General features: G+C 37.5%; 1 protein-coding gene across 8 annotated transcripts in view; it reads left to right on the forward strand.

The window, feature by feature from the left end:
* PARD3B (par-3 family cell polarity regulator beta) overlaps positions 1-15,424 on the forward strand; it is a 997,127-nt gene that overhangs the window by 89,585 nt on the left and 892,118 nt on the right. The gene's annotated exons all lie outside the window — the stretch shown is intronic.

The following is a 15,424-nucleotide window of genomic DNA, read 5'->3' on the forward strand; positions in this document are numbered from 1 at the left end:
TTTTTTATGGCCTATCCTCATTATCTCAAAGTGAAGCTTTGTTTTTTTGAGCCAGGGGGAAGAAGAAGGGAAGATTTAGCTTTCAATCTAAGTTAGACCTTATAACTTATAAACAGTGGTCAGTGAGATCTTGTGTCGGTCAGGTGTGTCTTACTTTCATCCAGGTGGCCGTCAAACACTTTGGGGATTGAACTTAGCAATATGTGTAATCGATGTGCTAATCTTGGTCGGCTCATCTCTTGCTACTTCTTTAGGGAGAACTGGTTATTTCCACTCTCACGTAGGTCCTAGCAGTTGTCTCTCAAAAGGAGGTGAGCTGCAGAAGGTAAAAAAAGTACACTTACGGTTTCGAACACACAGTGACACTTTGCAAGGGAAATACTTGGCGATGGCCCGTCTGGAACCCTGTGACGTTCCAGTGGGACTCCTTCAGCTCAGGTGGAACCTTGTAGCTGGCAAGACTTGACAACGTGAGCATGCCTCTCAGTTTCTCATCCTCTCAGTATCATGTGTGCAGTGTCCACTGGCTGGAAAGACCTGACCCAGCATATCTGTCGGTTCAAATCTTGTACACTGCAAAGCCAACATTGTTCTGCTGTGTCCAAAATGACCTCTGTCTTCTAAACTCCCATAACACTTGTGTGCTCCCTGTGGCTTTCTCTGTGGGGCATACTCAGCCCCTTAATTGCATAGACGACTGTATAAAACTTGCTACCTCGATTCATTAGAAGGTTTTTTTTGAGATTAAGAATAGCTCACACGTTTTAGTCTTTGTATGTTCTGGTGGTTAGGTTAAACGGGCCATGTGGGTTACCTCATTTAATCATAGGGTTTGATTAGAACAAAATATATTTTGTCTTAGTTTTATTTATGTAATTATACTTACCTAAACCATATTTATGCTACATATTTATTACATTATTACCATTTTACAGATGGCAAAGTAGTTGTAAAGAGGATAAGCAACTTGTTCAAGATGGAATAGTAGTGGCTGGGCCAGTTTCTGAATACAGACCGTCCAACTCTTTAACCTTAAACACTATTTTGGGCTTCATCCGTATGTTCCACAGAGACTGTTGCATTTAGTAGATAATCCACATTTGAATTAGTGCCAGAATTTCTTTAATGTATAATGAGCTAGTGGGTAGAAACTCTATAGCTTAAGATTGAAATGTACATAAATTCTGTCAAAGTAGGCAAATACAGAGATCTGTTGGATAGCTCCCATTACGTGATACGCCTCTCTCATTTGCTTTGGCAGCCCTTCCGCAGAGATGGTAGACTATACATTTCATCTTTACTTCCGAATTACCAGACTTCAAATTACTTTTCCACACTGTGTCCTCGTAGTGTATGGCTGTAATCTTAGATGGTAATTTTTATTTAAACAAAGGAGCTCTTTAGTTTAAAAATTACATTTTTACAGGAAGTTCCAAAGTTGGCACAGAGAGGTGCTATATAGCATTCACCCAGTCTCTTCCATTGGTTTAGTCTTTTTTTTTTTAATTTTTTTTAACGTTTTATTTATTTTTGAGACAGAGAGAGACAGAGCATGAACGGGGGAGGGGCAGAGAGAGAGGGAGACACAGAATCGGAAGCAGGCTCCAGGCTCCGAGCCATCAGCCCAGAGCCCGACGTGGGGCTTGAACTCACGGACCGCGAGATCATGACCTGAGTCGAAGTCGGACGCTCAACCGACTGAGCCACCCAGGCGCCCCTGGTAATTTAGTCTTAAATAGCTATATAATACAATATCAAAACCAGGAAATTGGCATTGGTGTGAAGTGTGTGTTTAGGACTATGTTGTTTTTATCACACGTAGAGTCGTGTAGTGACCGGTACAATCAGTACACAGAACTAGTCTCTTCCCACAAAAATCTCCTTCCCGCTACCCCTTTACAGTTCCATCCGTACCCTGTGGGACCTGTACCTTTTTCCTTACAATGAGTAATCTTTGCTCTCGCTACGATTTTGTCATTTCAAGAATGCATAAACGGATTCATACGTATGGTATGTGACCCATTGGGATTGGCTTTTTTTCCCCCTTACTCTCCACCGTGCCTTTGAGATGTATCCAAGTTGCTGCATGTATCCATAGTACTTCCTTTTTATTGCTATGTAGTATTCCGTGGCTTGGATGTACCCCAGTTCATTTGGCCATTTACCTATTGGAGGAAGCTTTTGTTGCTTCCAGTTTTTAGTTACTACAAATAAAGCTGTTAGGAACAACTGTGTACAGGTTTTGTGTGAACAAAGGACACAGTCTTCATTGCTTTGGCACAAAAGTTCAGGAGTATTACTGCCAGGCCTTATGTTAAGTGTGCGTTCAAGTTTTAAATTGTCAAACTGTTAAAAAAAAATAGGTTGTCAAACTGTTTTCTAGAGTCACTGGACAATTTTGTGCTCCTGCCAGCAGCCGTGTATAAGAGATTCATTTTCCCTACATCCTCACCAGCATTTGGTGTTATCAATATTGTTTTCCTGTAGCAATTCTAGTAGGTGACATCTCATCGTGGCCTTGATTTACATTTCCCTAATGACTAGAGATGTTGAACCTCTTTTCATGTGCTGATTTGCCCACAGTGAAATGTCTCTTCATGTCTTTTGCCCACTCTCTGATTGGATTGTTTGTTTTTCACCATTGAGTTTTGAGAGTTCTTTATATGAGTTCTTTGTCTGATGTACAATTTACAAATGTTTTCTCCTGGTCTTTAACTTTGTTTTGTTTTGTTTTTGTTTTTGTTGGTTTTGGTTTTGGTCCTCATTTTAAGCCAGAGGTGAGTCCTTTGCCAGGGCCATAATTGTGGATTAAAAAGAAAAAAAAATGTTGCATAATGTCAGCTCTGCATGCCTTCTATACTCTGTGAGAAATTCATGGTTGGCTGTGTTAGAGGGAAGAGCGTCATCTACTGAAGCACATGCTTTAATTCTCTAGCGCTTCCAGGGAGAGACCAGGAACATGTTCTTTTTGATGTAGCTGGAGAGGGCCATCCACCATTTGTACCAGAGAATATTGCCATTGCTACTTAGTAAAAGAGAAAAAAATCACCATGGATTGCTGCCAGGAAGGGGGATTATTGTCAACTAAGTACACTGAACCTCTCGACAAAGAATCCGCAACGAAGGTAATAAATAAAGGAGATGGCATTGGTACCAGATGATTTCAGACATCTCATGTCTGCCTCAGCTTTGTTCCTTCTAATTAAATCCTTCTAATTAAAGCAATACATTGCTATTAGCTCTAGGTATATTTATAACACATGCCTTGAAATGACATTTACAATGAAGACTGATCTAACCTTTGCTTTTGAATAGCTTATTTTATAGATTTTAGCTTTTATTAAAGTTGAACACTCATTTCATATACTTTTTTCCCCCTGCATATACCATAGTATAATGAAAACTCTTTTTTTTTTTTTTTTTACAAGTTCACAAGGATTTATTGATGTGTCATTTATGGCTATGTTTCTATACACTTTGAATGTTGAGACTGTAAATATGCTTAAGATTATAAAATTTACATTGAAATTAGTTCAGTTATATATTTAGAACATGCTAGTTTGAATTATGGGAGTAGAAAATTCCAGTTTTCTGCATGTGAGATACATGACAGCTTTAATATTTCTGCTCTAAAGATTTGAAAACTTCAGGAAAAATTAAAGTTTAAAAAATTTGTCCAGTTTTATAGAACTGCTTAGAGTTTGGTAAGCAAACAATTAGAAATAGTAATCCCAATGGATAATTGGGGTGAGTTTGGACAAATGAGCAGCAGATAATGTTTGCAGTACCCTCCTGTAAATAGAGGCGAAACTGGCACCATACTAAATGTTTGGTAAATCAGGATAGTTAAATATATTTATGCATGAATTCCTGCCAGTTTCCTTGCTCTTATTTTTTCCTCTGAGCCTATTTACTGAGAAACAATGTAACTTTGCTTTCATATTTATGTGTGCTGTGGCCCCCCGTGTACAAGTATTCACGAAGTGGGCGTGATTACGGTTTGGATACAGGTAGAAGATAACTATACTCCTTCATGGATGCTTTTTTTCATTTTAGAAGAACAAACCCACATGAAAAACAAACCTGTTGAAATATGAAGCTCTGAAACAAAATGTAAAAATCTAGAGTCAATGTTTTTTGTCTTCTGTGTATTTTTAGAATCTCGAAACCTGCCTTGCTCTCTCAAACTTTTGATAAATCCAGTTGAACTTTTTGATAATAAATAATATTTTATGATGTGTCCATATTTTACTACTTAGCTTCACTCCCATGCATCTTAGGAAAATCAGATCCATCACACCCCTCCACCCCCGGCCAACGTTTTCTGATGATAATTTTCAAAACTAGAGCAAATTTAAAAGAATTTTACAGGAGCACCCATATATCCAACATCTAGATTCTATTTGTTAAAACATATTATATTTAGATGCGTTTCAAAGTATAGATATTTAATATGTACATTAATTTCAACACTTTTTTTTAAAAAAAAGTCTATTTTTGAGAGAGAGAGCAAGCAGGGGAGGGGCAGAGAGAGAGATTGAGAGCGAGGCAGAGGATCCGAAGTAGGCTCTGTGCTGACAGCAGACAGCCTGATGCAGGGCTCAAACTCACCAACTGTGAAATCATGACCTGAGCCGAAGTTTGACGCTTAACTGACTGAGCCACCCAGGCGCCCCTCAACACTTTTATTTTTAAAACCTGTATAGTAGAATTTAGAAATCTTGTGTACATTAGCTGAGATTTGATAAGTGTGCACCTTTGTGAATAATTGGTATCAAGTTCCAGGACATTAGTGTCACTCTTGGAAGTTCTGTCAGTACCTATCTCCCAGAGATTAGTTTGCCAGTTCTGGAAGTTCATAGAAAAGGAATCATAGAGTATATACTCTTTAGTGTCTGGCTTCATCCATTCAGCATAATATCTTTGAAATCCATCCATAATGCATGTGTATGAGTTGTTCCTTTTTATTGATAAGCATTATTTCCTTGTATGACTATATTAGCTTGTTTATCCACTTATTGTTGGGTACCTTAGATTCAAGACTTTCAATTCCAAGAGATGCGTTTTGAAGATTTTAGCTGTAGCATTTCATTTAAAACTCTAGTCTCTTATATGGTTACCTCTTAACTATAATTTTGAAAACTCTAACATTTGTAAATTTTATAATCTTGATGTTTGATTGTATGCTTAACATGGCTGGCTGACTTGAGCAAAATTTTTGCACCTTTAGTATTTAATAATTTCTCCCTCTGATGACCAAAGGACGTTGGTACCTGCTACCCCCTCCCTTCCCACCACCTAAAGATCATCTCAGGAAATGACACAGTGAAGCCTGTACAATGTTTATATACTTGGACTTAAATTCCAATCAGTTGTTTTTCTTTATGGAAACAACGTAAAGTTAGTTTTTAGTTTGTGGAACAGGTTGTGTTGGAGTTGTTGGTGGTAATGTTGTTAAACAAGTAGGGTTAGCAAGTGTTTTTGCAAACATTTTATATGCCATGAGGATGATGTATAAATGCACAAACTAAAGACTAGGGGAAAAAAAGGCAGGTAGCCTTTTTAAAAAAGGTTTTGAAGTTTTTCTGCTGATCATTCTCCTGCAACATCATGAAGTCATTTAATCTGTGTTCTTAAGTTAATCGCACATTAGAAACTGTATTCAAAACTGATCAGTGACTTTGTCTTTTGAACATCTGACACTCAAGTTTAGGGAAACTTATCATCATCATATTTTTAGCATCATATTTTTAACACATTTTTATATGACTAAAACCTTCCTTCCTGTATGCATTTTTCAGGCTACTGAGATCACTGGCTTACCCAAGAGACTGCCTTTGAACCCTGTTCTTTAAAAATTTGTGTGTTTGTAGTGTGGGTAGAAAATAAATGAAGCAAAGTGCCTTAATGTTTTGATTAAGCAAATTTGTGTGGAGAAGAATTTTTTTAAAGTTTACTTATTTATTTAGGTAATCTCTACACCCAACGTGGGGCTTGAACTCACAACCTCAAGATCAAGAGTTGCATGCTCTTCTGACTGGGCTGGCCAGGAGCCCCATGTTTCTTTAGTAGAATAGAGGTGGGGTGGGGGTGGGGAAGCTGACATCCGATAGAGTGTAGCAGTTTTAAAATATATATAAGGATGGATGAGTATTTGCCTGACTGACAGTGTTTTACTTGGAAGTGCTTGGGGGATGATAATTGGTAAATATCCGTATACCGTTCTGGCAGGATGTGCATCCCGTTGCCTAAACTTGCTTCAAAAAGACCTCATGAAGTTGGATACTCTCCAAAGCTTTTACAGAAGAACAAAAGAGATGATCAAACTTGTAGCTGCTCAAAGAGAAGCAAGAAGAAAAGAATAGAATAATGACTTTGAAATCCTATAGAGAACTTCAAGTGGAGAGATGATGTCCTTTGAAAATCTGTGCATAAGAGCAACAACAAAATTAGCTTTCCAAGAATTAGAAATTTGCCCCCTGCCTACTGTTTTACATTTTTTTTTTTTTTACATCGCAAGCTTCTGCAGAATGACTTGCTTTGCTGTTTGTGCAAATCATTTTCCTTTCTGCTCTCTGCTTGTGCTCTTGCTTTTGATTGGAAGCACCCTCCTACATTCAGTCATCTTTCAAAACCTTGTACAGGCATCCCATTGACAATCAAGCCACCCTTACTCTTTCCATTCCTTCAGAATTAATTCCCAGTGCTTTAATTCTTCTACCTCCTCTGTATCATTTCTGTTCCCTTTACATCCTCTTCTTGTTCATCACTGGTTTCCTGAGAAGTAGTGTTGTAGTTAGTAACTGTAGCTGTGCTACAAGCAGCAGCAGAGGCAACAAGAACTGACACCTGGGTAGTGTCACTCTAGGACAGATATGGTTCTTTTTAAAAAAAAAATTAAAAATATTTATTTTTGAGAGAGAGAGAGCGAGCGAGAGAGTGAGAGAGCGAGCATGAGCAGGGGACGGACAGAGAGAGAGGGAGACATAGAATCCGAAGCAGGCTCCAGGCTCTGAGCTGTCAGCACAGAGCCCGATGTGGGGCTCTAACCCACGAACTGTGAGATCACGATCTGAGCCGAAGTCGGACACTAAACTGACTGAGCCACCCAGGCACCCCTGGGACAGGCATGGTTCTAAGCGCTTTACATGAAATATCATTAAAATATGCTACATCTCTGTAGTGTAAGCAGTATTATGTCTAATGTGTTTCACTGCCTGAGGAGCAGTTACTTTGAATTATATGCTATTTTAAATTAAGCTAATATCTTACTGAAATTTTTCTCTAAAAGGAACATCCTGATTTATCCATTATTTCTTAACACAATTATATACCAAACACTATAGACTTTTCCCTGGTCATGTTAAGAAATGTTTACTGAATACACTGAATTCTTGATGTGGATATAGCATTATATTTAATAAGATGTCTCCGAAGTTGAGAACCAAATTATGGATCTAGAGTGTATATGCTCCTAGTTTCTGTGTACTTGAAACAAGGAATTCTGCAACCCTGTTTACCTTTCAGTGCCTTGCCAGGAGAGCTTAAATTCTGGAGATCAAGATTAGCGTAGATGATATAAATTAGATTTCTATCTAGTAGTCTCTGTCCTTTATGTTAATAGTGTTGTCAATCTGACCCAAACCGGCTTTTTTTAAACTATCTTAAGTAGTATTAGCAGATGTGCTTATGAAGAAATGCCATAGTGGCAAGGGGTAGAGGGGTTTGCGTGTGCATAATTATAAGTGTAATGATATTGTAGGGAGTGGGAAAGAATGGTTGAAAAAATGCATTGAACTTCGTGCTTATGGAACTTTGAAGAATTTTGGAAACCTATGAATGATTTGAATGGCAAATTTTATAGCAAAGAGGTAATGGGAGAATCTTTGTGGAGATTTGTGTTTTCTAACATCTTCTTTGTTTGTCTCGTCCTACATACGGATATCTTGGTTTAGGTAAGAAACTACATTTTTATACAGTCATTTGTTCCTCATTGTATGTTTCCTCAAAGTTTTCATGCATTGCATATGTATATCTTTCAGCATATGGTTATGTTTTTTATTTTCTTGTGGGAAGAATATATTAATTTGTGTTATGTGATAGGACATTTTCTATTAATGTTCATACTTACATTGATATTTTAATGTTTTTGTTTAGGAAATGTGTCAAGTTTTTCATTTTGGAGATAAAATTGATGACCTTGTTAAAAATAAAATCCCTCAGTGCAAGAGAGTTTGTTTATTTTTACTAAGTTTAGAATAAAGGGTAAATAGTTATAGAAACCAGAGGAACTTTAAACAAAGTGTATTTTTAAATGATGGTAAATTTCAAACATCAAAACAAGTAGATTAGAGGACAACATATCCCCTGCTCATCATTCTGCAATGATCATAGTCCCTTTCAGATTTTGCTGTTTGAGTATGAAAACTATGCCCCTGTATCCTTTGAGTATTCTTTTTTTTTTAATTATTATTATTTCACTGCCAGCACAGAGCCCAATGTGGGGCTTGAATCTATGAAACCGTGAGATCATGACCTGCGTCAGAATCAAGAGTTGGACGCTTAACCAACTGAGCCACCCCGGCACCCCTCCTTTGACTATTTTGAAGCAAATCTCAGATGTCCTATTTCATTCACAAATATTTCTGTATGTATCTCAGGAAAAGGATTCTTTAAAAAAATGATGCCATGTCCTCATCAGACCTAAAAATAATTCACAGTTTAATATTCTCGATGGATAAGTCAAGATTTAAATTTCATTTGTTCTCATACATATATTTTTACAGTTTTTCTGGAATCAGGATTCAGAACAGGTGCACGCATTGCATTTGATTCATGTCTCCTAAGTTTCTTTGATGTATGGTCTTCTCTCCCTCCCCTTTTTAGTTCTTGCCTTTTAATTTGTTGAGAAAATAGGATCATTTGTCCTCTTTTGTTCTCCAGTCTGTGTTTTGCAGAGTGCATTCCATGTTGGTGGTCAACATGTTTTTCTGTTCTCTATTTCTTTAAATTGATTTTTAGATCTAAAAGGTCAAAATTTTTTTCTTTTAGGTGGGGTAGGAACATTTCATAGCTGTTTTGTATACTCCGGGAATCACATAATGTAGTTACTTTTCACTGTTTGTGGCTATAAATGATCATTGGCTGGAGCCATTGTTTCATTGAGTTGGCAAAATAGTAATATTCCATTCTTTATTTATTTATTCCATTCTTTATTTATTAGTTGGAATAGTAAAGAGAGTAAAGAGAGATTTCTATCAACTATTTGCTTACCCTGAAGGACAGGATTGTAGAGAAAAGGTGAATTTAATGCTTGGTTCTTTCCATCTTTTTACTAGTTCAGAAAAATGGGTTAGTTCCCTAGAATCCTCAGAAATGACTAGGTATTTTATATATATTTTATACACATACACACACACACACACACACACACACACACACAAGCACACATTCTTATGAACGTACAGATATAAACCTATTTGGATTTAATAGTTACTATTCTCTTTGCTGACATTTCCTCATCTTTTAGCCAATGGGAACATCTTCAGATTGATGGTGATGGTCTTTTAAGGCTTCTTTGCTTTCTGCTATGACAAAAATTTCTAGATTCATCTTGTACCTTTCCTACCCCAGTCCAGGATCAGATGTTGTCCATGGAGCTGTGATTTCTTTCAGTGGGAAATAGTCCCTTGAGAACCATGATTTGGGTGCTAGAAGTGGTGGTTTTTACTAGATTGGTCATCATGTCTAGGATTTTTCAGTCGATAGGGCTAAAAACACATCTGTGTGTGTGTGTGTGTGTGTATGTGTGTGTACCTCTTGAGTTTATGAATTTCCAATATAGGGTTATATTGTTTTACTTGATTTTATATTTGCATCTCTTCTCTAACATATCTTCCTAAAAATTAAAATGATTTGTTTGAAAATGCTATCTGTTCTTCCTTAAGACGTGGAGCACTAATTCACAAGTTTTGAGGCTACATGTTGAAAAGGAACTTCAAGTTCACTCTCAATGAGGGGTGGACATCTGAGAAGTGTTCATGTGTTACAGCACTGTAGGGAGTTTTTAAAGACCAGTAACTAGAGAGAATAATAGAATGGGTACTGGATTGAGGTCTGGCTCTGCTAATTTGCCCATTGCTTGTTTCCTTGTCTTATAAAAAGGGGTAATAATAATCTACATTCCAAGCCTTTTATGGAAGATAATAAATGTGGAAATGCTTTGTAAATTATTAATGTATCATAATAGAAATCATTTTCCCATCTGATGAAAAAATAATGAGATACTCTTTGAACCACTGGACTTTTGATTAACTTTTTTTGTTAAGATTTGTTTATTCTTGCAGGGCATATTTTTCTTTTTTAGGTTGCTAGGATAGTCTTCCTAATTATCTTCTTTAATGGATCTTCTTCTTTATAGTCAAATGCATATGTTTGTAGGCTTTTCTTGAGGTGAAGAGTTGATGGCTTAAATATTTGTTTGGCTTAAATATTAAATATTTTTGTTTTAATTTATAAGAAAGTGGATATAGAAAGGATCAAAGCCAATGGGATTTTTCATCAAAGCCTCTTGTTTATTTTTGATAATTTCTCATTTATCTAGTGTCATGGAGTACTATAGACCCCAGAGGTGTACTTCTGTGTGTGTATATGTAACCTTACCTTGAGTAGGACCTAACTTTACAGTGCTGAATTCATAACAAGGAAACAAATGGCAAGTACAGGTCAAGTTAGTCATCTGGATATGAGTGTTACATGCTTGGTGTTGCTGGGCTCCTTTATCATCTTTATTTGGCTCACAGAGCAGGCTTAGCTAAAACTCCAAAGGCAAATTCCAATCCCACCCCTTTCAATTATTCTTGTTATATTCCCAAACAGGGTTTTGCTTTATTTTAATCTTGGTGCCATGTTTACCCACTTGAAATCTGATAGAAAAGTGGCCAGCGTGACTTCTCTTAACTGTAGTGGTGCGTGCTTGGCCCTGCCTTTAAAATCCTTATTTTTATTCTCCTCCTGCCATCTCACGCTCTTCAGGCCATGAAGTAAGCCTTAACTCTACTTGTATAGGCTTACATTATTCTAGTCTAGATTATTTATGCTTAACTTTCTAAGTTTTCTTCCCATGCATCAATGATAATTTTTTGAAACCCACATTTTGTTGTTTTACAGCTATATTCTATCCTTTCAGCATATTTAGCCAGTCCTTGGAATTGCCAGTGGCCTTGTGTCTGCAATCTGGGTTTCTAAAAACCCCTTTACAATTCTCCATGTAGAGATTCACAGTGACCATTTGCCTTTTAGTAACAATTATGTCTCTATAACTATTTAAACGCTGTTGTTATCTGTAACTATTTCTAGTATAAAGTAAAAGAATTATATTACAAAACCTTGGAAAATAAAGGACATAAACTCATTACTCTTTCACACTCCCTATTGGTAATGTTTTTTCTACCTTGTCCCATTACCATTAAGTTTTGTACATTGTTGTGCTGGAGTAGATTTTCTGTCTTTCAGACTCAGGCTCCAATAAACTCATGATGAACAGAAAAAAAATTTATGTACCCTTCTACAGGATTTATAGAAAGGCAAATTTTAATGTTTATTGTCTATTTTCATGGTGAGTAATTTTTTTTAAGATAACTACATTCTTTAAAGTTTTACAAAGTTTCCAAGTACTGCACTTCTGTCCCATTAACAGTTCATTCTATTTCCTTCCAGATTTAATGGAACCATCAGTTTAAAGAATGCATAACATCTGAGATGTATGCATAACATGTTGAATTGTTTCCCTATTAGTCATATGCTAATATCTAACATTTTTACTGTGGCCAATGGGGTGAATATTTTTGCACACACAGGCTTTCCATGTTTTGGATTATTTGTTTAGAATTCCAGAAATAAAGTAACTAGGTTCAAGTACTATTTTTATTACTCTTGATTTAAATTCCTCTGTAGCCTTCCATGAGGGTTGTAACAGTTGATGATTCCTTTAGCAAATTGATTAGAGTTTTTTCTTTTGTATAGTTTCTCCCTTACCACTCCCCCCCGCCCGTGCACAATTTTCCTTTACCACAATGCCCCCTCACCCCCGCCCCACCTCATTTCTTTGAGGTTTAATATTTCCTTTAGGTTCAGAACAGTTCAAGTCACTGCTTGAGAAGGCCCGTGGGCTTTTGGAAAAGAGAATGAACAATTTACTGCAGTGGGGCAAAAGAGTCGAAGACTCTTGACAGGAAGAGGTGGGGGGGGGGAGGTGGCAGAATAAAACTGAAATAGATTTTCCAGCTTTTTGGCATTCTTCCTGATAAGCTATCTCTAAGCTGTAAAGGTGTCAATGTCCTATGCTAAGGAATAACCTGTGACCAGGTTTTTAAAATGAAAAAGTGAGATCCTTAGCAATCAAGCTGTGCATCTTCTGATGGAAAAATTTAAAAAGCAGCAAGCAATGGTCTCTAAGTTTATAAAGAACAGATTATGGCTTGTATATTTAGGATGTTGTAACTGGGTTTCATAGTTAGGAGCCTGCTGTGTCAGTTATACAAAAAAGTGGAAATTTGCCATTCCCCAGCAAATGCGTAAAGAAGCTGCATTGCTAAGCAACCCTGCTAAACTTATTAAATAATTTCATGGATAGCATCCACTGCTTTATGTAATGGTCATTAGGCACATCCATATTTGTCTGAGTGAAGGGGGTTATGTGTAGATAAAGAACCAGAGTCAGGACCTAGCTCTGCGGTGTGGTGAACTGATATTCATACATGGAGTATCACCGCTCACTATATTTAAGCTGGCTTTAGCTAAGTGTAATTTTGTTATCTAGAGCAAACTGGACTTCACAGGTGGTATTTCTGTCAGTGGTTCAAGACTAGCGTAAGAACATTTTACAGAGTACTAATGAAAGTCGACATGTTGAATGTAACATTAAACCATTTCATTATTCTATTGGCTCTGCCATCAGATGCTATGCTAAGATTTTTTTGGCTTTCAAATGACTATGCATTAATTATTCCCCAGGCTTAGTATGTATTCCTTATCAATGCTTTGTTCTACAGTACTCAATCTGTAACTTGATGGGGATGAGAATATATCATTCATAGCAGGCTGTTTTGCAGAATTTCAGACTCATTGAGGCTGACGGTATCATCTTTATTTGTAGGACCCAGTCAGCTCCTCTTAATTAGGCCTTTAGGTTTCCCCATTGTTAGTTACCCAGCCCTGACTTGGGTACCCATCCATCAGCCATATGTCCTTGGCAAATGTCTTTTTAACTCTTCTGTGGTTGGCTTTCTGATCAGTAAGTTATAAATCCCAGTTTGCTGTCCCTGACAAATTGCTGCCAGTAGTATTCTGGAAAGTCTAGCTAGTTAGTGTGGGCAGGGAGCAGTGAGGGACCAAGTCTTAGGGTCGAGACTGGGGAAGCTGAACAGTAAAAATCTTTTCTCTATGGGGTAGAGGTTGAAGTGCAACATTGCAAATATAGTCTTAACATTCAAGTCTGATTCAGATAGGCATTTATAGTAGAAGGTGGGGTAGAACCTAAAAATCAGATATTCTAGGTGTTTTTGTTAGTTGAAAGACCACAATATCCAAAAAGGAATTTTTAGGAAACTGTAATTTTAATGAGGATGAAAACAACTATTCCGATTTTTATTAATAATTTTTGTTCAGTACTTAATCTGTACTGGGTACTGTGGTAGGTACTTGTACACACATAATCAAATTCATTCTGTCGATGGCACTTTTTCAAGATTGGTGCTGTTGTCTTTATCAGATGGGGAAACCAACACTAGAAAGGTTCTGTTCTGTTTGCCCAAGTGGGGAGCAGGAGACAGGGATTCAAGCTGTCAGAATCCAGGGAGGATTGTTTAACAGCTCCCCACAGTCTGACCTGTGTTTCTTGTGTTTGTCGTTCCAAATGCCCTCCTTGCCTGCCCTTCTCACCACTCTTGTCCTGGAAAGGATAGTCACCCTCCTGGACTGACCGTAACAGGTTCCCTTGCCTGCTGGCTTCCAGAACGGTTCAGCCAGTGGGAAGTATAGTGAAGGGAGAATGTATGGCAAAAGAGAGTGGACAGAGTAGGTGGTGTCCTGTTCCCTCACTGATAGGTTGGCTATGTATGTCCTTACCCAGGGCCACCCCTCCTGTCAGGGAACCCTTTCCAGGATTCTGTTCTCTCTCCTTGTCCCTTGAGGAAGCGGTCAGTTCTTGGTGTTACTAGACCTGGCATATTGCCCTGCCCCTTGTTGGTTTCCAGGGACCCTTTCCATATATTTTATTAAATTCTCGTGACTTGCACTATTGTCCTGTGCCACCTCTTCCTGACAGAACCCTGACTGATACACCGGTTCTCCAATTTTGAGCAAATGAACCATATTAAGATGAGTGTCTGAATTTTAGGCAGTCAGCAAATATGAAGTACCTATAGAGCGTGAGGCACTGTTCTTGGTGCAGTAGCCTGAAGAAGCAGGAGGCATGGACTTTGCACCCTGTGGGAAAAAGGTTATCTAGGAAAACCGGGCATTTAAAACTATGATAAAAGGCAGCATGGGCTGAGTGCAACTTGACTTCAGAGCTGGAAAGCTCTATGACTGGCAGCAGAAGGGATGAGCGGGTGCTTAGCTGGAGTTGATGCCATTTCTTCAAAATGGAAGAAGCAATTTTCAAGATGTGTTCTGGGGATAAGAACTATATGAGTCCAGGTAGAGCTAAGGGCTTCTGTGAGGGACTAGGAACGGGGCAGGTGAGATGCACGCTTATGTTGCAAAGCACTTTTTTTTTTTAAGTAAAGTTTTGATTTTAATTCAGGTATTGTTAACATACAATGTTACGTTAGTTGCAGGTGTACAATATAGTGATTCAGCAATTCTATACATTGCTCAGTGCTCATCATGGTTAGTGTAGCTTTAATCCCCATCACCTATTTCACCCATCCCCCCCACCCCCACCTCCCCTCTGATAACCATTAGTTTGTTCTCTATAGTTAAGAGTCTGTTTCTTGGTTTGTCTCTCTCTTTTTCCTTTGTCCAGTTGTTTCTTAAATTCCATATATGAGTGAAATCAGATGGTATTTGTCTTTCTCTGACTGGCTTATTTTGCTTAGCATTATACTCTCCATCCATGTTGTTGCAAATGGCAAGATTTCATTCCTTTTTATAGCTGAGTAATATTCCATTATGTATATATATATATAACATATATTATATATATTATATATATATTCCACTATATATAGATATTCTATTATATATATATATATATACACATTCTATTATATATATATATACACACACACACACACACACACACACACAGCACCCCACTTCTTTATCCATTTATCTATTGAGGACACTCGGACTGTTTCCATAATTTGGCTATTGTAAGTAATGCTGCACTGAACATAGGGGTGCATGTATCCTTTAGAAA

This window comes from Acinonyx jubatus, chromosome C1 (genome assembly GCF_027475565.1).
Source record: "Acinonyx jubatus isolate Ajub_Pintada_27869175 chromosome C1, VMU_Ajub_asm_v1.0, whole genome shotgun sequence".
NCBI classification, from domain to species: domain Eukaryota; kingdom Metazoa; phylum Chordata; class Mammalia; order Carnivora; family Felidae; genus Acinonyx; species Acinonyx jubatus.